This window comes from Equus caballus, chromosome 16, assembly GCF_041296265.1.
Source record: "Equus caballus isolate H_3958 breed thoroughbred chromosome 16, TB-T2T, whole genome shotgun sequence".
Lineage (NCBI taxonomy): Eukaryota > Metazoa > Chordata > Mammalia > Perissodactyla > Equidae > Equus > Equus caballus.
In genome coordinates this window covers 35202043-35227366 of record NC_091699.1, presented here as the reverse complement: position 1 = coordinate 35227366, position 25324 = coordinate 35202043, and the positions used below count along the sequence as shown (strand labels likewise).

Below are 25324 nucleotides of genomic sequence, written 5' to 3'. Positions count from 1 at the left end.
AGGCGTCACTGAAATGGCTACTTCTTGCTTGTATATCATTTGAAACTTAGCAAAGTCAGGGAGATGAGTCCCACGAGTGTACCTCTAGTAGAAGCTCCAGCTCTTACTAGCAACGCAGGTTACACAGTAATTATGCTACCAAGCTGTCCAGAATTCCTTATCTGCATGCGAATTAGTTCACATGTGCTACAGCTGCTATTACGACAGTATTAAAACAAGAATTTGATAATGCAACTGTCCTCTTTATGGAAACACAGTTCAATTACTCTAATAACACACTGCATATACCTGCGACTGCTCACCCACTGAAAAGCCTAATTCCCTCCTCACATGCCCAGACTCTGCATCTGACCCACCTCTGCATGGCTTTAAACAAATACACGAACAGCCAAGAGGGGAATTTCCGGGCAACCTTCTACAGAGCCAACTCCTTCAATGCCGTGATGGGAGTGCTCCCTCAACTGACAATATGGGTAATCAGTGATTACATATTCCCCCAATCTTCTAAAGGTTAAAAAATTAAACAGCCATCAAACCCACAGCTGTTTGCTCCTAGCTTTGCCATCAATCATTACTATTAAGTCCTGGGACTTTCAAAGGCCACCAGGAGTAGCCTTTGAGAAAGAAAAAAAGAATATCAAGTCCTTAATACCTGGCCTAAGATACATCCACAAAACTAAGAATGCAGGCTTGAAACCCTTTAGAACGGTCATTCTATTTCAGGAAGGCTAACATTCACTCCTTCCTCTGATGATTTTCAAGATTTTTCAAATAGCCATCCTAAATCATTGCTTTTAGGCTTAAACTGCAGAGAAGTAAGTACTCCTTGGTCACATCAGCGGCCCCCTCCCGAGGAAGCCAAGTCCCAGCCAGCAGTCCTGGCATTTCCACAGCTCGCTGAGCTTGGGATATTAAAATGAAGACACGTAGCAGATCTAATATCTAGATCTAGATATTCACAATATTGTTTTCAAAGTTAATTACACTTCAGAGAGATTATAAGTACCAACTGGCAATTTTACAAAAAAGTGGGGAATATTGATCTTCATGTAAATTAAAGTTATTTTTATAGACTGCCTTTTTTGGTTGACTGAAAGAATACAAAGACTTTAAGAGGACCATAAATTAATCTAAAACTGCTTATTAATTCCTTCTTGCCCCACTTTTATCATTTGCATTAAGGAAGAACTGAAACACCTTGAAACGTAGGTGGCTTGAAACTTAGACTTTTTAAAACTAACAGAAATATCGTATTTTCACATCACATTTCTTTTACTCCATGTCAATCGATACAGATTCATCTAACAGCACAAAACGTTTCCTCAGAACTGATTTTTTCAAAGTAGTATGATTGCCATCCAACACTGTGCTACTTTACAAAGCTGAAGTCCTCTGTCCATTCATTGACCAGATCCAGCACATACACCATGGTGGGGCCAGGGGCCAGAGCCTGAGGTCACCATGGATGAACAAGGAGGACTGCCAGTCACCATAGAGCTGAACATCCAAGGAATCTGGCACTCACAGAGACTGCACCTCTCTCTGCGAGGCACTGGACAGGTTACAGAACGGCCTGCACCTCAATTTCTGAATCTGCAACATGGAGAAAATGCTCTCCACCACAAAGGGCTGTTGCAATTACTTAAACTTGATAACCTAGTTAAACACTTTGCACAAGGCCTGGGAGAGAGCAAATGCACAGTAAATGTCAACTCACATTTCTTTTCCCTCTTCCCAACGTAAAACTTCACCACTAGACGAAGACATTACTTTTAGCTATTCAAAATATTGCCATTAATTAAAGTCTAATTAGAATGCATTCTTTCCTAAAAATAAAAAAAGAAACCCCGGATTCTGCTCCCATTTTAAAAGTAGAAGGTTTTGAATACATATTTTCATAGTGGTAAAAGACACAAAACATAAAATTCACCACTGAACCATTTTAAACTGTACAATTCAGCGCCATTTAGTACATTCGCCATGTTGTGCAACCATCACCACTATCTAGTTCCAAAACATTTTCACCACCCCAGATGGGAACTCCATACCCAGTAAGCATTCACACCTATTTTCCTCTCCCCTGACCTCCTGGCAACTACTATGGATTCACTTATTCTGGATATTTCACATAAATGGAACCATACAATACACGGCCTTTTGTGTCTGCCTTCTTTCATTTAGTGTAATGTTTTCAAGGTTCCTTCATGTTGTAGCATGCATCAGGACTTCATTCCTTTTCATGGCTGAATAATACTGTTATATGGATATATCATATTTTGTTGATCCACTCATCAGTTGATGGACATCTGGGTTCTTTCCGCCTCTTGGCTATTGTAAATAGTGTGCAGCCATGAACATTCATGTATAAGTTTTTGTTTGAACATCTGTTTTCAATTATTTTGAGTATACACCTAGGAGCAAGACTAGGTTTTGAATATTTTAAACACATATATACACATATTATCATAGATAGATACATACATAAAACACAAACATAGACACACATTCATATAACATACACACATATAATATATCCACAGATAGAATTACTAGGTATTCAGACTAAACACACACATACACATAGTGTGCAACTTCTGCAGTAAGCCTTTGCTATACTTGTTTGGTTAAGGCCTTTCCTGTTCCTTTCTCCATCATTAGCTGATTTTGACACACTCCCACCTTTACATTTGTAATCTCTTAAATGACTTTATGACCTCTCCATACCCCACCCTCTTATATAGTACCCATATATCCAAGAGAGTGCCTAGCTCGCATTAGGTGCTCAGTAAGTGTTTGCTGAATGAATGAATGAAGCAGTGCCTTGCAGATAGCAAAGATACAGTGAGTACCTGAGGGAAAATCAGCTCCATAATCATATCCAAGGTTAAAATAGAGAAGAGCATCCTTTAATGTTCAGAGTACCTTCAATGTTACTTACTCAACACCTGTCACCAATGTCACCCATGTTGTTGAACGGCAAGTGTTAGCACAGACCTTGATTTCTCTTTTCATCACAAAATTCCCATATAGCACAGTGGTTAAAAATATAGATTTGGGGGCCAGCCCGGTGGCGCAGCGGTTGAGTGCGCATGTTGCACTTCGGTGGCCCAGGATTCGCCGGTTCGGATCCCGGGTGTGGACATGACACTGCTTGGCAAACTATGCTGTGTTCTCACATATAAAGTGGAGGAAGATGGGCACGGTTATTAGCTCAGGGCCAGTCTTCCTCAGCAAAAAGAGGAGGATTGGCAGCAGATGTTAGCTCAGGGCTAATCTTCCTCAAAAACAAAAAAAAAAGATTTGGAGACAAACAGCCCAGTGTTGGAATGTCCACTGGCCATGTTATTGTTTGCAGTTCCCATAAGCCTTTATTGCCCCTCTAAAAAGTAAAGATAATAATCCCATGCTTTTATGTTGCTGTGAGAATTGAATGATGTAATTCATGTGAAGTACTTGACAAAATACCTGGCACATAGGTAGTGCAATCAAGGGTACCTCTTACCATTAATTAAGTAGGTTCCAAGCATGCACTAAATCTCTCTTCTCACTCTAAACCCTCTTACAGCATGCCAAAATCTCTGGGAAAATCAACTCCAGCTGCTCCAATCCAGACCCATGGCTCTACATTTATCTACGGGTGAATCTCAAACTTATAGCTAGAGTTTCAGTCTGAGCTACCTACTTGCCTATTATCCAACTGTGTACACGAAATCTCCGCTTAGATCTCTAAGGACGGCTTAGAATTAACATAGTGCATGCCCAAGATATTATTACTAGGGGAGGCAGGGGAAGGGTACACAGGAACTTCTGTACTGTGTTCGAAACTTTACACATCTTAAACTATTTCAAAATTAAAAGTTATTAATAATACTAAAATTAACATGGCCAAAACTGAACTACTAGAGATTTGCTCTCCAGCCCCAATTTCCCATCCATCTCAGTAAATGAACAACGCACCCAACGGCTCAGGGGAGGCGCTTAGGTGTCACCCTCCAGTGATACAGAGCAACATTAAGAGCATATGCCCTGGGGTCAGATTGCAGGGTCTGAATCATGATGTTGCTTCAGTTTCCCGCCACGTGACCTTGGGCATGTTACTTGACCTTCCCATACTTCAGTTTCCTCATCTGTAAAATGAGAATAATAGCACCTATGGCACAGAATTATTATGAAGAGTCAGCGAGTAAGTCAATTTAAATTAACTCATTAAATGAGTGAATCAATACACTAAAGTGCTTCAAATGGGGCACAGTGCATTGCAAGTTTTTTTCAGTAAATAGCAATTATTATTTTCCCTTTGCCTTACACCCACACCCAATACGTACTCTAAACCTGACCTCTTCTCGCTCTCAACAATTTTAGTATAACTCATCACCACCATCAATTCCCATAAATCTGCACAGCCTCCCACCACATGTCTCTGTTCCCACTCTTGCACTCCTACAGTTCATTTTCCATAATTGTCAGAGTAAACTTTCTAAAACCTAAATCAAATCATCTTATCTTCTACTCCAATGGTTCCTCATTGAGAGCAAAATTTTTAAAAAGAAATCCTAACAAAGGTCGCAAAAGTCCTGTATTATCTCATGCCTGCTTTCCTCTCTGACTTCATCTGCCTCCACTCTCTTTTCACTAATCATCAGCCACAATGGCTCTGAACAGGACAAAGCTTTAGCACTTGCTGTTTGTGGCAAGGATTGCTTCCTGACCTCCAACATCCATTCTCCTATTATTCCTTAGTAATAAACTCCCAATTTCTCATGACCACACAACGTCCTAGAACACAGGCTACATTTCCAGCCTGTCTTGTGGTGAGATATAGCTAGGGGACTACATTCTAGCCAATGGAATCTAAGTAGAAATATTATGTGCAGCTTTCAGGAAAAGACCTGAAATCAAGAAGGCACATCTCTCTTTTAGCACTTGGGCAGACTGATAATGCAAATATGGCGCCCAGGGTTGGACAGCCATTTTGGAGCATGAGGTTGGAAAAATGCAAAGCAATGAGATAGAAAGAGCCCAAAGCTGTGGAGGGCAAAGCAAGAGCACAGAAGGAATCTGGGTCCAGATGAGAATCACACTGCATCATCAGCTCTAGGTTATTGCCCTCTGTATTGCTAATGTGAGGGAGAAATAGACAATGCACGTCTATCTGGTTTAAAATACTTTAAGTTCTCTCCCCACTTCACTGTAGAATGATTTTCCCCACAGATCCCTGCATGGCTGCCTTTTTCTCATCGGTCAAGTCTCCTCTCAACTGGCACCACCTTAGGGCACCTTCCCTGACCACCTTGGTTCAGTCTTCCCTCTCCCCAGTGTCTCCACCCTACGCTCCCACTCTATGCCTTCTTCTTTGTTGCACTCAATAACACAAGAAATTATTTATTTACTTCTTTAACGTCTGTCTCCTTTCATCAAAGGTAAGCTTTTTGAGGGTCCTCTGTACACCCCTCCCCAGCATTCAGAACAGCTCCTGGCTTGCAAAAGTAATGAAATACATATCTTTTGACTGGCTGACCTAGGATATATGTAAACGACCTAGTTTTGTGTTCCCCCCAAATACTGGGTTCCTTTCTTTCTCATCTCAAATGAGTGGATTTAATTCAGCTGAACATTTATTGAGCACCTACTGGGTGGTGACACTGTGGTAGACACTGGAGAAACAAAGATAAATGAGGCATGGTCACTGCCCCCCGGGGCTTCATAGTGTGACAATAATGTATTCCACATTTCTTAGCATACATTTAATATTGGAGGAGTAAATAGTAAGCTGACGGTAACTTTTGCTCTGTGTATACTCAGAAAGAAGTTTAGACTTCACCCATTGTTTTTTCATTTCCAGATCTAGTTTTGAAACACACCACAATCATTACGTTAGTGTTTTGACTATCACAAAATGTGGACATCTTCCAAAGCACAGTTTCAAAATGTCACTAAACACCCAATTACTGAAAAATTCTATCATTGCACCATCCTCCCTTCAAAATCACTTTCCAGAATTCAGACCTTGATTATCCCCCGAGAACAGTTAACAAGTAGGATTCTACCAAGTCTTTTTAACAACACCCAATGTTCCCACAAGAGGTAACTCCAAATAATCTCCAGCATAAAAACATTTGTGCATTTGAATAAGGAATTATTCATGTGGTTAAGATTGTTATTTGGTTTAATTCTACTTAAGGTGGAAGCCTTGAAAATTAAACCTGCAAAGTCTTGTGAAACCATTACACATATGATCTCTATCCAATCCAAAATTCTCCACTATCATCTAAGATCACTTGTGAAAGCTTGCATCACTTGGATAAATTCTAGGCTTGGAATGTTCTATAAAAAGCATGATCACTAATGGTTCTATTTCCAGATTGTGTTATAATATGGAATACAATATAAAAGACCAACTTAATATTAGATAATAATTTAGAGTTAAAAGGTACTGTTGGCTAAGAGTATGGGATTGGAAGGAGAAAGATCAAGAGTCTGAAACTGGCCTAAGCCATGTGACTTGGGCAAGTGTCTTAATAACCATTCCAAGCCTCAGTTCCACAAGCACCAATGTGACAAATAAACGAGATGAGGAAATGAGATCACGGTGCCTGACATAAATGCTGACTGTGATGTCAGTGAGAACAATAACAAGGATGACAAGAGAGTCAGCATTTGAACCCAGGTCTGGCTGCCTCCAAACTGCGATCTCAATTCACTATTTCTCGTTCAGTTTTTTCATTCCTCGTTGCCAATCTACAGCATCTAGAGGCAGCATCAGCTCTGATTTTTAAGATGCAAAAGCTGCAAAGCTTTGCAGGGGGATGGGGACATGTTCAACCCCATCACCATGGCAGGTAATTTGTGCAGCAAAAAGGACAGAGAGGGAATAGAGGGGAAGTGCCAACTCTCCATGTAGGGGACAAGACATCATATGGGCCTGCAATTAGGGAGGAAGAAGATTGCCAAGGGCAAAAATAACCCTGGCAAAATGCAGTGCGGCTGGGTAGGAGATGTCAGCCCAGGTCAGCTTTTTCTTGGCGGTATTCTTATTCTCCAAGAGATTTTACTGTCACTCCCTTACCATGGATTTGAAAAGGACTTGAAAGATGAGAAGGAAGTCTGATGATAGTGGATATTTCTAAGGCTAAGTCATTAAAACAATTTTCCCCTTTCCTAAAAGCCTGGTGCATGAACAACTCTTCAAAGGGAAGAAGTGCTTCAAGAAAAGATCATTGTTAACTTTGAGGAAGCTTAACAACCTCACTCTCCTCTCCTGTAAAAAAAGGCAGATGAACTAGATGAGACGGCTTGTCTCTCAGAGCTCTGAAATAAGCTCCTGAGTGCAAAGAGCAAGAAACAGTAAAGGGAGAGGAAGAAGGAAGCTATGTGGATTCATCCTGCGGGTCCCGATGAGAGAAGTTTATGTTCAGAGGAAAAGGGAGGGAACACTGAAACAGCATCCTTAAGGATGCGCTTAGACCTCAACTGTATTTGTATAAGTATACAGGTATGTTTCACACGAGGAAAACAATGAACAGTAATCTATCAAATCCAGAAAGTAAACCAAATGTTCACTTTCTTTCTATTTTAATGGAATGAAACTATCAATGACATTCAAATACCATGACTCATTGAGCTGAAAGCTATTTTATGCATTTGACTACGAGGGACGATTCAAACAAAAACAGCTAAGGCCTGTATTTGGCAAAGCGAAAATTAATATTTCTTAAAATAGAGAGCAGTTAGGTAATCTTGATCTTAATTATGACATGTCAATATTTTTTCCTTGACAGCTTATAGTCAAAATCACCCTTGATTGCTGCCTCTCTGGTTAAATAGCAGCTGAGGAAGCTGGCTTGGATTCAAGGACCATGTTGGATTAAAAAAAAAGTACACAATAAGCGCTAGAATCACACCCACTTGGTGAGATGCTCACACCATGAGGGGCACATGGAAACTGAAAATAAAGTAAAAGGGTTGACTCGAGCCTTAACTCCTCTGCACTATGAAGCCTCTACCCACTGTATTGGACTGTATTATTCATGTTTTTCCTTATATACTGTTGATTTTGTGTGTGATACATACTCATGTCTCAATATATATTATTATTCTTGTTCTCATAGGATCTTCCCTAATCAGCTATAAGTTCTGTGACAGCAGGGTTCATTTCTGTATAATAATTCCTAGCACGTTGTAGATTCCTAGCTTCTAGGGACACCCACATAGAAGTTTCTCAAGAACCTTGTATTGGATAATGTGAATTAAAAAAAAAGTGACCTGTTAATAAAACATATATATATATATATATATATATATATATATATATATATATATTTAAAGCCATGAAAATACTGCTTCAGCTCTCCCTTCCTAGTGATTTCTACAAAAAAAGATAATGAGCTTTCTGGTAGAACCCCCTATAACAGTTACGAAGGTAAAATGAAGCAGAAAGAATTCCAGGGTTTTTTCAAGGGAGCCAATCCTTTTAATTGTGTGGAGAATTTATATTGGGAATGTACCGTTTCTAGTCTCCATTCTCATTTTATTGCAACCAGCTCCCAGCTCCTGAGATCAGCACATGACCCTGACCTAGCTAATTGGCGGAGTCTTTTCTCTACCCAAAGTATTTGGTCACACGGCCCAAGTTAATCCAACTGGACTCAATCTCAGGACTCTGGCTGTAACCATTAAGAAAAAGAAATTCACGTTTCACGAAGGTTGCTAAGCTGCAAGGATGGGAGGCTTAAGTTGCTAGAAACAATTCCAATCCCACCAGAGATGAGCCTGTGAATAAAACCAGCACAGCAGAGGGCAGAGCTGAGACACAACAACAGATTCATGACAACAACCTTTGGGTATCTGGATTCAGTCATGTCTGAAGGCAGATAAGTTTTTGGACTTTTCCATTAGATTAGCCAATAAAGAGTCAGTTTGAGTTCAGATTCTGACTACGGTAATGGGGAAGGAGCTAAGTGAAACAGGATCTAAATAAAACGTGGGTGTTACTGAGGATTAGCATAGGTTTGCAAGATTCAGATCCTTCATAATAAATCCCAATCTATTTTCTCTAACCTCATCTGCCATCCTCCACCATTTGAATCCATGCATTTAAATAACAGATGCACTCCACTATCTATGGCCCATGAATAGACCATGTACATTTATGCCAACATGCATTTGCTCATGATATTACGTCTCCCGATGAGATCCTTCCTCCTTTCTCTTCATGGCAAACTCCTATTGATAGTGCAAAGCCCACTTTCCCATGGCAGCCACGCCAAACACTCATAACCAAAAACAACCACTCCCTTTCTCCAAGCTCCCTTTGCATTTTCCCCACAATTTATGGCATCTTATCACATTTGCTACATTGGATTACTGGATTAGTGCATTTGTCTCTCTCCTTGCTCAAACAGCCCATACTTAAGAACTATAACTTATTCAGTTTTGTCTCCCCATAGTTTAATGTTCAATAAACAACTGTCGGAAGGAGAAAGAGATGAAAGAGGGACAGAGAAAAAAATATTTTCTGAACAAGAGTCTCTAGCACCTCAATACACCTTGTAACAAAAGCAAAAATCAAAAGATCAGTATTGGATTCAAATAGCTCCAAAATAACTTTCCAATCTTTCAATTTAGGCTGAAGAATCACTAGATTATGACATGAATACAGAGGAAACAATCACTGTTAAACTAATAGTCAAATTAGGATTCCATGTTCTCCCAAAACTCTTGAAAAGAATACATTTAAAGAGACAGAGAATGAAGTTACTGCTCTGTTAACTGGAAGCACTATTGTTTCTCTCGCTCTGCCATTTTCCCTAACCTACAGGTTGGAGCATAAGGATGAAACCAGAGGGCAGAATTATGGGAATCGGGAATACAATGGCCTTAAGACCTCCAAATTCTCAATATAGTCAATAAAATGCCTCAGCTAAGAATAACACTTTAACTGGGATAGACTCAATGGGAAATTCCTTGGCCAAACGAAAAGGTACACATCACACTTTCAGTGCAGTGAAGAAAGACCGATCTCTCTCTTTCTCATCCAAAAACATTTGTCTTGTGTGTTAAGCATTTTCTGAAAGAAATACATATATCCAGAAATCCCTTATAGGTCGATTCACACCAAGGTAGGCTGGGTTTAACTGCAAGATTAACAAAGCTCTTGGAAATCTGGAAAATAAAATGTTAGGGCTATCAAAAGCAGCATGTAATTGAGCTGAAAAATTAATTACAACCTCAATGTAACTCTCTTCAATTGCTAAGATCCGCTAGACACTGTACTATCATTCGACTCTCACAGAGCAAGATTCCTGTCAGAACCAGACAGATGTGAAGGGCAGCAGTCAGACCCAGAGCAGCCACTTCCTCTCCACTTGGTCCTCAATATTTTTCTTTTACGAAACAAGACACACATACCAACTACTGTCAAAGAGAAAACTCTTCCCCATGATATTGCCAAGGGGCCATCTGAAATGGATACCCCCATTCTCTAGGGAACATGAACAACAACAACAAAAAATGCCTGTGTCCTTTTAACCTGCATCCGCATGTGTGATCGTGGGCCAAAGCATATGTACTCAATAACGGGGGTGTAAGGAAACACATGTTAAATAACTCACTGCAGCCCCACTCGGATGAAAAGTAGACCAAGCCTTTCCATGCTATTCCTAGACACAAAGGGAGCTGGCTTCCTTTGCACTTTAGCAGACTGTGTACAACTAGTTAGCATATGAAGAGAGGCCCATGCCTGTACCCACTTTCTGGAAACAAAAGCAGCCTGTCATCAATATAAATACAGTTTACATACCAACGGTTTCTAATTAACCTTTCACCAGTAGTTTTGACCACAAGTGCCTTTTCCTTCTTAGTCTCAGGAACACAGGGAAGGACCAGCTCTAGACTTCTCAGCCTTCGCCAATGATGGGCTTCAAGGGCCCATAAATTCAACCAAGTCTGGAGGTGAGTATCAGCCCTTCCTCAGGAACTATGTGAACTCAGGCCAGTAACTTAACCTCTCTCGTTTCCCATACGCTTACTTCCATAGAAAAGGCCTAACAGCTATCTCCTAAGAGCAGTGGGAATATTAGATTAAAATAACATGTGGAAAGTGCTCGTCACTGAGATGGGCTCAAAGGGAGAGTCACAAACCACACACAGTGACAAGTGGTTGTTAGATCTCCAGCCACATCTAAGCTATGATGAATATTCTGTATCAACAATCAAAACCAATAAATAGGAGAAGACTTCTTAATTTACATTAGCCTTCCTGGACCACTCTATCCAAATAACCACAAACCCCTTTACTCTGTCTTCCTCACCCTGCTTCATTATTTGCTGAGATAACAGCATGTATCGCTCCCTGGCATTTTACATTTATTTGGGGTTTATTTTCTGTATCCACTCTCCATAATATAAGCTTGGCTAAGTTCACCGCTATGCCCCCAGTGCCCATAACAGTGCCTGGCCAAAAGGAGGCCCTCAATAAAATTTAGAGAATTGACACAATGAATATAAATCAAAAAACGTACGGGGTTTTAAATTTTTATATTTGTTTTTGGGAGACAGCTGTATTTTATTTAAAGGATTTTTAATATTGCAGGCTGCTTTAAGTCTGAAACAGGATTATCATCTGTTTAGGACACAAATGTTTACTGGACAGCATATTTCACAAACCTGCCTGCTTGGTGCCAAGGAAGAGGCAATGATTAATCAGATTCTGCCCTTAAAGATGTTTTAGAAGAATACAGCTCACACACACTGGGGTGCATCAATGCACAGTACATTAATTCCTCCTTCACTGGAAACTGCCCCTCTCTCTTCTTCCACATGGTGACAGCAAATGCAGTCAAGCTGGTAAAATGCAACCGCCAGGCTGCTGTGTGAGGGAAGGAGGCGGCAGATGTGCAGAGCAGCAGAGACGCTGACACAGGACTTCAGCGCTCCCTATGGCGCAACAAGCCCCGATTCCCAACTGTCACTGAATCTCTGGATAGCACAAGTACCAATCTTTTTTTTTAAAATAAATAATTAGGCAACACATATGAAAAACTTTTTTTTTTTAAAGGAACATCAGCCCTGAGCTAACATCTGCTGCCAATCCTCCTCTTTTTACTGAGGAAGACTGGCCCTGAGCTAACATCTGTGCCCATCTTCCTCTACTTTATATGTGGGATGCCTACCACAGCATGGCATGCCAGGCGGTGTCACGTCTGCACCTGGGATCCAAACCAGCCAACCCCGGGCCGCCGAAGCAGAACGTGTGAACTTAACCACTGTGCCACCAGGCCAGCCCCTGGAAAACTTTTTTAAGGTATGTACTTTTCTAGGGAAATCCTCAAAAAACAGAAATCTAAACATACATTAAAACATGAAGATGTTTATCAGAGCTAGTTAAATAGGAAAAACTGATTTTTTTTGGGGGGGGGTCTGTGTGTCAGGAAGATTAGCCCTGAGTTAACGCCTGTTGCCAATCTTCCTTTCTTTTGCTTGAGGAAGACTGTCCCTGAGCTAACATCTGTGCCAATCTTCCTCTATTTTGTATGTGGGATGCTGCCTCAGCATGCTTGATGAGCGGTGTGTAGATCTGTGCCCAGGATCCAAACCCACAAACCCTGGGCCGCCAAAGCGAAGGACACAAACCTAACCACTACGCCATGGGGCTGGCCCTGATCAACTTATATAGGATCATTACTGAGCAACTTTCTAGTCTCATGGGACACGATACCATTTAACAATTAAAAATATGTATTTGAGGGAAATCAAATTTTATAAGGAAATAGTCATGATACATCAAATGAAAGAAGCAGGATACAAAACTACATATACAGGATAATCCTAATTATCTATGTCATGTGTGTGTGCATAGTGTGTATATGTGTGTGTGTGTATGTGTGTATAAATGGAGAGAGGGATGTAGATGTATATAAAGGAAATTTACCTGCATGTTCACAATGATTATTCTTGGATTGTGGAATTAGGAAGAATTTTTCTTTTATTCTTGGTACCTTTCTGTACTTGTCAGATTCTCTAGAATGAGTAATTACTATTTTACAGACAAGATGCTGTATTTTACTTTAAAATATTACTCAAAGGCTCTGGAAAGTCCTTCTGTTTATAAACAACTAAATTGCAAATGCTTCAAAGACCATCAGGAACATACTGGTAGTTGAACAAACAGTTTATTACTCATTGCAACAGAGAGAGTGCAGAATACGGGGAATTGCGGGGTGGCTCAACAGAGGGGACTGCAAAGGGCTCTTATAGGATTTGGGCATGTGTCAGGTGGCTTTAAGTGATCTGAGGGAGGGTTCAAGGAAGCAGGTTTTTGTTCTGGTCTGGATGCTGCTAAGAAGTGGAGCTAAATCTTATCTAGAATGCAAGAGGAATGAAGCAACTGTACAACTAGAATTGCAAAAATAAACAAGCGACAGTCAGTCATATCCGTCAAGATGGGAGGATGTTTGGTCATTTTTGTGGTCCGGACAATTTTTATATTTTTTTCTTTGTGAAGACATGATGACAGGCGCTCTTGTCCTGATCCATCACCAATGCTTAACTGATAGCGGTGGGCCAGCTCCAGAATGTCAAGGAATATACGTGCTGTTAGAAATACTGAGGAATAAGTAGTGTGATTAGTGTTCTCTCTGATAATAAACATAATGCAAACCCGATAGCGTTATTTTGTGGATTAAGGACTACACGTGAGTGTAACTTACAACTTACAAAGTGCCATACACATGTTAACAGGTTGCTAACATCTTCACCATAATTGTCATCTACAATCAATCTCTTCTAGGACATAAGGATCAGTGTCTTTTTGGAAGGCTGCCACAGAAACTGTGCATTACGTTCAGTTTACCAAGATGGTTAAGGATAGAAATTAAGACCCAAATCTTAGAAATGGACACATACTAAAATTTTAGACCCAACTTTTAAAATATATATTTCTTCCTAACTAACATGTCATTATGAATCCATAAGAAAGAACAGCGTAACAACTATCACAAAACATGGTACCTTAAAAAGAAACTTAAGAATTGAAAGAAAAAGTGGGCAAAGGTAAAGTGGCATAATGTGGGCAACAAACTTTCAAGGGTTCAGCCAAAACAAAACAAAAAAAGAGAAAGCAAATACCAGATATTATTAGCGTTTGGGGTATATGTGATATTAAAAAGATAACGTTCAAAAAAGGTATATACACAGAACTCTAAACAGTTTCCTCCTATATTCTCCCGGGTCATCCTGCACTTTGGAGACTACCCCGCTAATGGACCTACACGAGAGGTCAGAATTCTGGAAGTGCATGTAAAATGCTTCTCAAAGACTAGGAAGTACCCATCTTGAAGCAAAAATGGCTTACTTTGAGACTTGCCCTTATTGCTATGAAGTTATAAACTCTTAGGTGACTCATACTCTACCCATCCATTCATTTGAAAGTATCTATGGAGTTCCTGAGAGGGACCATGCTCCATATAAGGCATGGGAGGTCCACGGAGAATGCTCCAATGGACAACAGTAGGGTCTCCTTCATGAGCGCTCTCATAGGCAGGATGATGCACCACTTACTATATAGGAATTCCATCTAGACACCTTGACACCCCCAACCAAAAAGATCCATGCTTATCATCCTATCAAAGGGTTGCAGGTATTTTAACAAGGCAAAGAGATTAAACAGCCTATAGTAAAGGGTAATGAGAAGGCTGAGATACACAGAATAAAAATTAAGTCCAAATTCAGAGGAACCAGATCCTCTGAACTTTTTTGTTTTTAATTAGTCCATGGTACAAAAAACCAACCAACCTCCCTTCCATGCCCAGCCCTCCAGTCCTTCCCCAGACTGCCATTGTTTTCTACACACAGGCACACACGCGTGAAGTAGTTCCCTCTCATCCATGGTTTCACTTGCAGTGGTTTCAGCTACCCGCGGTCAACGCAGTCCAAAAATATTAAATGGAAAATTTCAGAAATAATTCATAAGTTTTAAATTGCATACTGTTCTGAATAGTGTGGTCAAATCTCACACTGTCTTGCTCCCTCCCACCCGGGACGTGAATCATCCCTTTGTCCAGCATATCCAAGCTGTATATACTACCCGCCCACTGGTCACTAAGTAGCCTGTTATTAGATGACTGTCATGGTATCACAGTGCTTGTGTTCAAGTAACTCTTATTTGACGTCACATTGGCCCCAAAGGGCAAGAAGAGTGATGCTGGTAATTCAGATCTGCCAAAGAGAAGCTGTAAAGTGCTTTCATTAAGTGAAAAGGCCAAAGTTCTTGACTTAATAAAAGAAAAAAAATCATATGCAGTGGTTGCCATGATCTAAGATAAATTTTACTATAGTATATTGTTATAATTGTTCTACTTTTATTATATGGTGTCGTTAATCTCTTACCATGCCTAATTTATAAATTAAACTTTATCAGAGTTATGTATGTACAGTTTTTACCTGTACATAAATATACATATATACAGGGTTTTGTACTATCCATGGTTTCAGGAACCCAGCGGGAGTCTTGGAACATATCCTCCAAGAATAAGGGGAACTACTGTATTCGCTCATTTAAAAACATACATGGCAATGAACTATAGACACAGTTCAACACCTCACTTTGACTCAGAGCAATATTTACTCATTCATTCAATTATTTATTGAGCAATCATTAAGTGGTAAATGCTCTAGGAAGTGCTAAAGAAGTAATCAAAACAGACGAAATTCTTGAGCTCATGGAGTTGACATCTCCGTGCATATACAACATGTCATTATTTCAGGTACTGTATATTCCCCTCATTGTAAGTATATGCTACAATTTCTTTAACTGGTCCCTCACTGATGGGTATTTAGGTTGTTTTCCAGTTAACACATTCTTTTTTTATAAACGTTGGTCTTAAAGCATCCTCTTCATTTATAAATATTTTGGCCAAACACTAAACAGCTGTTTAAAACTTTTTATACCACGTCAACATTGTATTTTGAAAACGTTTCATTCAATGACTTCTCACTTACCAACATCTCTAAAACCGTTATCAGAGAAGATACTCACTCCAGAATTGTTTAAGATTTTGGTTGATTATTTGTAACAGTTTAGCAGAATATGCTACAGCTTTTAAGAGTCTATGAAGAAAGTAAATGTCATAGTCAACTCATTTTTTTCCCCTTGCAACTGTTAGGTGTGGTGCTAATTCTTCCAGCTGGTTTTCAGAACAGTTTTAAAATTAACTTTGAAGTTTCCCCACCCCTTAAAAGTCGAGTGATTGCTTTGCCAAGAGAAACAGAGCTCTTAGTGAACAAGTCAGAATTCACGAAGTTCTTATAATTTCAAATGTAGACGTTCTGGACTGTGTGTGTATGTCCACACAGACACACGCATGCATGCAAACACGAGTGTGGGTGTACATGTGTGCAAGCAAACTTTTTAAGCTAAGATTTGTAGAGGATCTATGATGCATTGCAGCCCAAGGAGTGATGTTGTACCATACTAATCCAGGTATTACAGAATAAAAAGAAATCCAATATAGGAATCTATACTGATTTACAAAAAAATAAAGCCAAGAGCAATATTTCTTGAGCACTGCGTGCGTCGGGCCCCGTGCTGTTTTAAGCACATCTTTTTATTTGGGTACAGAACAACCCACTTTACAGATGTGAAAACTGAGGATTAGAGAGGTTTAGGTATTTTGCCAAGTTCATTCAGCCCCTAAGTGATAGAATTGAACATAAATCCAGACAGCCTCTGCTTTAAAATCTCTAACTGATTATGGCATTGTGTTCCTGCAACTATAAAATACATCTAACAATAACTTTATAAATTATGTGCTAGGCATTTTATACCCATTACTGTACAACATACGACATAGGATTTGCACAGGTTAACTCACAAATTCTGTAAACGTTGGATCCAAGATTCAACCCACAGCTATCTGATCCTATAGTTACTGTTCTTTTACCCCCCTCCTGGTATCCCCAGAATAATGGAGAAGTTCTACTGTCCACCTTCTGCAAAGAGGCAGGGTTAAGAACACGAGCACTGAGTGACACTGACCAGATTCAATCACAGCACAGCCAGGTGGTTGCTGTGGACACTGCACACGTTAATCTCCCCGTGCTTCTGCTTATCTGTCAACTGGGGATTCTTGGTGGCTCTATGTAACTAAGAGCATAACATTTGTAAAGAGCCGAGAACAGTATCAGCCCTGTGCTTAGGCACTCCATATAGCCCACTGTTGTGGTTATACTGCCCATATTCATTCTATAATAGAGCTACAATCACATATGTTCTATCCCACATCCAAACCACCACAAGACCACCTCAGGGCACAGCCTGGGGTTGAAATGCACCAGATGCTGTAGAAAAGCGTTGTTATTAGGAGAAAATTAAAGACAACATTCAACTGAGGAGTAACTGGAGTAATTGAGAAACTCCCAAACTCCTATCCAAGAGGTCCTCAAGCAAAGGTCTCTAAGAATGCCCCAACCCAGACCAGAATTCATACAGCCACTGATGTGGATCCGGTTTGCTCTGGAGGAAGAAACTCTGCTCACAGCAGACAGGCATGGTTGCCAAGAGTTGCATTTCCTGTGAGTGGGCAGGGAAGCCATGGAAACTAGAGCCATGGGGTATTTAGGGGCATCCCAGGTGAAATGGAGCTGTCACAGCCTCAGAGCAACCTTTTGCCCAGAGATGAAAATTCCAAATAGGGGAGGAGATGGGACAGCTGACAGACAGCAAGCCGAGATGGTCTGGGGAGCCCTACCATCCCTCATTCTGTGTTGGGGACCTCCAGAGCTCGGGGAAGGTGGGAGAAAGACGGCTCTACAACGGGGCTCTGCACAAAAGGGCCTCCTATTTTTCAGTCCCTCTCCATTTTCTCCAGCTGAGCCCAGTTTTACGCAAACAACACTCTTAAAGAAGCTCAAAATATCGGCTACTGGAGAAGTAGGGAGAGAGAGGGGGAAGGCGGGGAGCCAACAGTTCATTAAGTGGCAGCAAGCCAGGGAAGTGGAGACGGCGGGAATGGGAGGCAGCGAGGGGGAAGGGACCCTGATTCGGAACGCACTGGAGGCAAAGCAAAGCATCCTCCAGAAGACCCTAGTCCCTAAAGCAGCGCGAGCCTGGAGAAGACCGGCCGCTCCCGGATCCTTCCACCTGCCCCTCCGCGGCAGCCAAGGCTGTCCCCGCGCGCCGGCCTTGCCGCTCAGCTGTGCGGGCGGAGATGCTTGCCCAGAAAACATGGCTGGCTGGAGCATCCGCGATGCGCGCGCGACGCGTGGGACCGTTTCGGTGAGGGATGCAGCCAGCGCCCGCCGGCTGCGAGAGGTCGGAGGTGGGGAACTTGAATACCCGGGCTGGAGGCAAGTGCAGCGCGTTCCAGCTGCTCCCTGGCGCTCCCTTCCTCCCTCCCCTTTTCCCTCCTTTCCTTTTCTCCTCTTTTCGTCTTCCCTGCTTCCCTTCTTCCTCATCTCTGCCCAGCCTCCTTCCTGCCTCCCTGACCCCCGCCTCTCCCCTCCTCCTGCTGTCACATCCAAGCCCAAGGACAAAACCCGCCCGCCCGCGCGCGGTTACCTGCGGTCTCCAAGCGGCCGCGAGGTCCGCCTCGGTCACTGCCGGAGCCCAGGCGCGCACTCAGCCGCCGCCCGCCTCATCCTCGCGCATCTGAGCGGCCCTGGCGGCAGCTGCTCCTTTTATGGGGCCCGCAGGCAGAGGCACTGCCCAGGCGTCCCCAGCCCGCTCACTCGGGCAGCAGCGGCGTCAATGCGCGCTATTCACACTCAGGGACCGCTGCTGGGTCCCCTGGGAGTGCGCGGTCTCCCGCCCACCCCTATGCACATGGCCTGGGGTGGGGGTGGGAGTATGGGGAGATAAACATGGCTTTCAGGGCACCCAGCGCGGGAGGGGGGGTTGTCACATGGTCCCAGCTCAGGGTAGCCAGGGAAATATGGGCCCACTATGAGTTGCTACAATGTTGGAAATGGATGTGGAGATGCGGGCCAAACAGGAGAGTCAGATTTACTTTAAAATACAGCAGGAGTAAAGCTGAACCTTCCATCACCATTACCATCATCATCAGCATTATTTTACTTATAATAATTATTCAATAGCACCTGTCATTTTGCTTAGTGATTACTATAAGCCAAAAATATTCTGTACTGATGCAGATCATGTTTAAAGCACTGTGCCGGTATTCCAGTCCACCACCCCCATTTTGGTTAACACAAATCCAATTCTATCTCCAATCTTCTGGAAACCTATATTGGCTCCAACCCATAGAATAAAAGCTAACCACCTTAGTTTAGCATTCAAGGTCCCTTAAAAATCTATCCTGGCTCTACTCTCCAACCCCAAAGCTGATGCATCTCACCCTCATGCAACCCTAGGAAGGGTAACTACTTGTTTTCCCTTTGAAAGATGAGAAAGATGAGACTCAGAGAGGTTAAGTAACTGCTAAAAGTCACTCAGCTAAGAAGTGCTTGGAGCAATGTCCCAAGTCAGTCCAAGTTTAAAGTCCTGGATCTTGGTCTCCCCCTGCTACTGCCTTTTGTAAACTTTTAAGGCCAAGAGGGCATGCCTTTTGAATTCTGGAAGATATTTCACCTCTTCTTTAGCAAGAATAAAACCTAAAAAAACTGGACTCCCTGGGCCAAGAAAAAATAAAAGTCCCAGAGAGCCCCCTTTGAACCTGTCACCTCAGACCAGCTCTTTCTTTGATTCATGTAGGATTTTAGCTATAATATCAGGTGGACCTTGGCAATAGTGAGTGGGGCATTCATGGGAAATAATCCATTTGACTCCATTGCGATTGGCCCCTAGCATGCTCACATCACTACCCAGGACAGCAAATCATATCCTGAGGAGGAAGCCAAAAATCAATTATTTGATATACTTTACATACTGTTAAAATGATTTTTCCATGTGAATTATGGAAGCAGAGGACGATAAAATCCACACTGCGGGTCTGAAGCAGGCCTCCCCTCAAGGGTGTAGAGATGTATTAGCCAAAAGAGCTGCCCAGGTGTCTTTTTTAGCAGCCACATGGGAAAGATTTGGCAAGAGGAGTTCCCCCAAGCAAAGCTGCTATCATTTCCCTATGTGGAGCTCATCAGAGGACTAGATAAGCCTGATTCTGATAAGACGCAGAAAAGGTGTGTCTAAGTTAGGAACTCCAAGAAGAAGTGGGCGGGGGCGGTGGTGAATGACTCATGTTGAAGGGAAAGTGATTTTCAATTTTGAATAATTATATTAGGTCATTCATTGTGCGGAATGGAGCGTGTGTAGTACGAGCAGCGTTCCTGCTCAGAGGGTTCTCAAAGTCTGAGTGTGAGGAGACAGAAAGCCTGTAATCAGAAGCCTGAAGCACCCAGCTCTCCATGAAGAGGACTGGAGTAGAGCCTGCCCCAGGTAACAGGGCTCTGAGTGTGCGGGTGCCTGAGTCCCCATTTCCCAACATCACCATCCAATTACCATGGTTACCATCTAACGCCGAGTCTTCTAAGCTTCAAGGGAGTGGGAAAAGAGGAATTAAAAGCAAAGGGAAACAAAAAAGCCACTTTACAGGACCCTAAAAAATGTGACTTAAAGAGATATTTGAACCCACATCCAAAAGAAGCTTGTGTCTCACGTGGGGGTGGGAGACTGGCTTTTCCTTTGAAGCAGCCAGAAAAATTCCTGACCACTCTCAGATTCTGAGCTACACCACCTCTCCTTTCATTTGTGCTTGTGGTAGATTTTCTTAGAAGCACTCTCAGTGTTGCCGGGAAATGCCACTGGGAACAGGAAAATGAGGACTTTGAGGGTGACGTCACCATCCTTTTGTCTATCTCCACTCATATATATGAAAATGGGCTTCTTTTGAACCAATCTAGCCTTTTTTGGGACTAGATCCTCTGAATGAATTACTTTGGGAAGGGCCTGTGAAAACTGAAATTTGCATTTGCCTGTAGGGGGTAGTTTGGCAAATCTAACAATTCTGTAGCCACTCCTGAACATTCAACGTATCTCAAGCAGATGCATGTGTGTGATCCTTGGTAAGGATTATGAGATGAATTCCCAGGTTTTACGTAATATGCTGACCAATTCATGTCTCCTGCTATGAAAATTTCTTAGGGAGAGAAACTGTATCCTAATACAACTTGGGGTTTTTGCTCATCTGTCCGGTGCAATAATACATCTCAGGAAGGTTTGGTCCCCACCTCAAACATAAATAGCAGTTCTTGATACTCGATTGAAGGAGAAAAGAGAAAAGAAGACACCTTCATTGTATTTCACTTGATTGCATTACCACCATTCTATCTCAAACAGTAATAGTGGTTGTTGTTCTGCCTCCCCCCACCCCCCAGCTCCTCCAAATGGATGGAAAATGAAGTCTCATTTAATCTATCAGCTGTGCATGGTATAACAATATTAATTCATACGTTTTGGAGTTTGAGTAGCTAGAGGCAGTTTCGACATCAAATTCAACTGGCCACACAGAACTTATTTTCTCTGTGGTAGGTATGAGTCTTGTCCTGCATTTTGGTGGTTGGCGTTTATTTTTTTTTGTTTTCTTTTTTTTTTTTTAAAGATTGGCACCTGGGCTAACAACTGTTGCCAGTCTTTTTTTTTTTTTTTTCTGCTTTATCTCCCCAACGCCCCTGTACACAGTTGTATATCTTAGTTGCATGTCCTTCTAGTTGTGGGATGTGGGACACCGCCTCAACGTGGGCTGACGAGTGGTGCCATGTCCACGCCCAAGATCCGAACCCTGGGCAGCCGCAGCGGAGCGTGCAATCTTAACCACTTGGCCATGGAGCCGGCCAGTGTTTATTTTTTTTAAGTGCAAACATCATGGCCCTAACATCAAACAGAATTAATTCAATTTGGCTTTGAAATTTTTTTCTTAAAATATAACATCCTTTTCCCTTTATTCATTCAACATATTTGTGGAGTGCTTCCTATGTGTTGCATTGTTCTGGGCCCTGGAGATGCAACAGTGGACAGACAAAAGGCCCTGGCCTTCATGGGATTATACACCTGTGCTGACCAGAATCCTAACACCAGGACTGCAGTTGTACCCAGAGCTAACTCACAATTATTAACCTTAATCATGGGGTAAGATAACAGGAAATTCCAATGAATAAATAAGCCTAGAAAAGATTTCCTTGGTTGTAGGATATGCTATGTATTCTTTCTCTCGACTTTCTAATTGGTTTTTAATATGCATGAGGCTACAAACTGACAGAGATGATCTAATTTAGACCTTGGAATCTGGAGTCTACCTGTCCTGGGAGGACATCCCCAGTCCACACTCGCTCTGTAACCTTGAGCAAGTTACTCCAGTCTGCTAATTCTCAGTTTCTTCATTTGTACTTTTTAATGGGGATAATAAGAATACTTTCCTCAAGGCAGTATTGTAAAATTAAATGAGATAATATAGGAAAATCATTTGGCCTAGATCAGTGTTTTTCAACCTTTTTTCATTATCCCTCCCACCCGTGAGCTTTTTTGGGTTTTCTCCCACAATCCATCCCCCTCAATGAATTATTTTTTGAGAAATAAGAAAAGTCTTTATTAATTAATTTAAAATAACAATAGTAAACCCATTGCATGATAACATAAAGAACATATTTTTATGAAAAATAACTATATTCTCCAAAACAAAACATTTATTGAGAAGCATGGCATTGCTTTACATTTTTTGCAAATGTCTGGCAAAGAAACTTTTATACTCTGTTATATTAAAATCCATTGGTCTGTCTTGCACTTTGAATGGATCTATTATCCTGCATGTTTGTTTAGGTACTGCAGACATATCTATACTTACTCATAAAAAGAGTAAAATTTCCTCCCCCCACCATCCCCGCCCCAAGAACCAATGTTTGCCCCCTTAGGGATGACATCACTCCCCACTGAGCAGGCAAGGCCTAAGGTCTGGCACATAGTGCTTGCTAAATCCTAGAAAATATAATTGTAATAAGAAAAATAAAATAAATATAAGACCTGATGCCCCCAGACTAGGGAAGGATGCAAAGTCTGGTGAAAAGATGACAAGAAGCACATCAGCCCTGCCACCCAAGAAGCCAAAGCCAGAATCCAGTGGCACAGGAGGCAGCACGTGGTGGGGGGGTGGGGGTGGGGGTTGTTGAGACTGAATCAAGACTACCTTCTTGCTGATGAGAAAAAAGGCAAGACCCAGAGCAGCCGGGCAGCTGGACAAGCAGCGATTACAACTCTTAACCAGTCAGCTAAGGCCACCCATCACTTGCATGTGCAAAGAAGGACTAAGACAACACCAAAGTGCTCCAGGATAGATACCTTTGCACACAGTTCTCCTTGCCTGAAAAATCCTCTTTAGATCTTTCTCTCCATCCATGTCCTACCCCTCCATCAAGTCCACCACAAGTCCCACTTCCTTCATAAAGTCTTTTCCAGCACAAAGTCTTATCCAGCCTTCAGTCATCAGACAAACCTAAATTGAAGGACATGCTACAAAATAACTGACCACAGCTCTTCCTCAAAAATGTCAAAGTCCTAAAAGACAAGGAAAGACTGAGGAACTCTCTCAGACTGGGGGAGACATGACAACTAAACGCAATGCGGGATGCTAGACTGGATCCTGAAACAGAAAAACGACATTAGTGGAAAAAAATGGTGAAATCCAAATAGTCCTTCGTTTAGTTAATAGTATTGTGCCAATGTTAATTTCCTGGTTTTGATCACTGTACCATGGTTATGTAAGATGTTAATATAAGGAGAAGCTGGGTGGAGAATATATGGGAACTCTCCATACCCTTTTTGCAACTTTTCTCCAAGTCTAAATTATTTTGAAATAAAAAGTTAAAAAAATAAACCCACACGGTAATTTGCTCACTCATTCTTGCAATAAGTGTGTCATGAAGGCTTATCCTATGGCTAGGTCCTTCCAGAAGCTTAGGAATCAGCAATGAACCAAACAGATGAAAATCCCTAACATACAGATATCATTATATTCTAGAGATTTTGCTCCTCGTCAGAATAGCTATGGGGAAATACCTACGGGCCTTGTCTACTAGTGCCATGCCTCATTTCATATGCTGTTGTCATGTCCCCATAGCAGGAGTGTAAGTTGCTCATGGGCAGAGTATGGCTGATGTTCTCTGCCTTTCATTCAAGGGAATGGATGGGAGGGGAGAGCTCTTAAGTCCATTGCCTGGCATGTAACACATGCTTAGAATAGTGTTTGGTTCTAGAGTAAATCTTTGATGAGTGAAAAGAGGTGCCATTTAAGAAAATATGAAAGCCCTTGACACAGAGCCCAGCACAAAATCGGTGTTCAATTAACATATTTCTTGCCTAGAATACAAGAATGATCAGTTGTTGGTCCCCTTAAACTCTCAAATGCTAAATTTTATGACGTCACACTGAATTCTTTGACAAGTAAGAGTGTATGTGTGTTTGTGTGTGTGTTAGAGAGAGAAAGATTGTATGAGAGAGAGTTTAGTGAATTCTTTTTGGAGATAGTGAGAAAGTGAAACAGAGACCTGAACTAATACATCCTGATGGATCCTAACACTTTAAAAAATAAATTAAGCTGAGACTTAAAAGATTTCAATAACTTGCTTTAAAAGACAAGGATAAGCAAAAGGGAAACACCAAGAGTCCTCTGTCCTAGTTTGCCAGACTTTAACTACTCACACATAAATTAAAACAAAACCGGTCAGATGGCTCTAAAAATGCAGTGTGCTTTTGTGAATCATTTTTCTTGGCAAAGACCTCCCTGCTCATCCCATACCTGAACCACCTGACATATTTACTCACTACCTGCAATGATATCTCTAAGTTCAGAGTCCGTTCTGTCATGTATTCCATATACCTGGTCCTCTTCCAGAGTTCACTCTATTAGTGAATGTTACTTCCATCCATCCCATTCTAGAAGCCAGAATGTCAGCAATCATCCTGAATAACCCCTTCCCTGCAGCTCTAAGTTCTGAAAAATGTTCCTCCTAAACGTATTTCACATCCATCCACTACTATATCTACTGCCAATATTCTCATCCACCATGATCTTTAGCCTGGAGAACTCTACAGCATCCAAACTGGCTTCCCTACCTATAATCCATTCTGCTCACAGCAGGCAGAGAGTTTTTAAAAAAGAGTAAATCTGATTATGTCATTCACCAGCTTAAGTCTCCAAAGAACAAAATCCTTAATGTGACCTGAAAGGACATGTATGGTCTGGTTCCTGCCAAGCTCTTCAGCATCATCTCTCAGCACATGAGTCTAGCTCTTTTTGCTCTATCCACACTGGCCCTCATTCACTGTTTGAAAACATATCATTCTCTGACCACCCAGGACAGGTCTCTACCAAATCACCCCCATGCC

General features: G+C 41.7%; 1 protein-coding gene across 50 annotated transcripts in view; it reads right to left on the bottom strand.

Moving 5' to 3' along the window:
* The window catches only part of MAGI1 (membrane associated guanylate kinase, WW and PDZ domain containing 1), a 597491-nt gene that overhangs the window by 143813 nt on the left and 428354 nt on the right, over positions 1-25324 (bottom strand). For 7 of the 50 annotated variants that reach the window (XM_070238670.1, XM_070238671.1, XM_070238680.1 and 4 more), the window contains exon 1: positions 18554-18819. The exons of the other annotated variants lie outside the window; for them this stretch is intronic. The gene's annotated coding sequence lies outside the window, so the exon portion shown is untranslated. Of the gene's footprint in view, positions 1-18553; positions 18820-25324 lie in introns of those variants that run through there. 50 annotated transcript variants of the gene reach the window in all.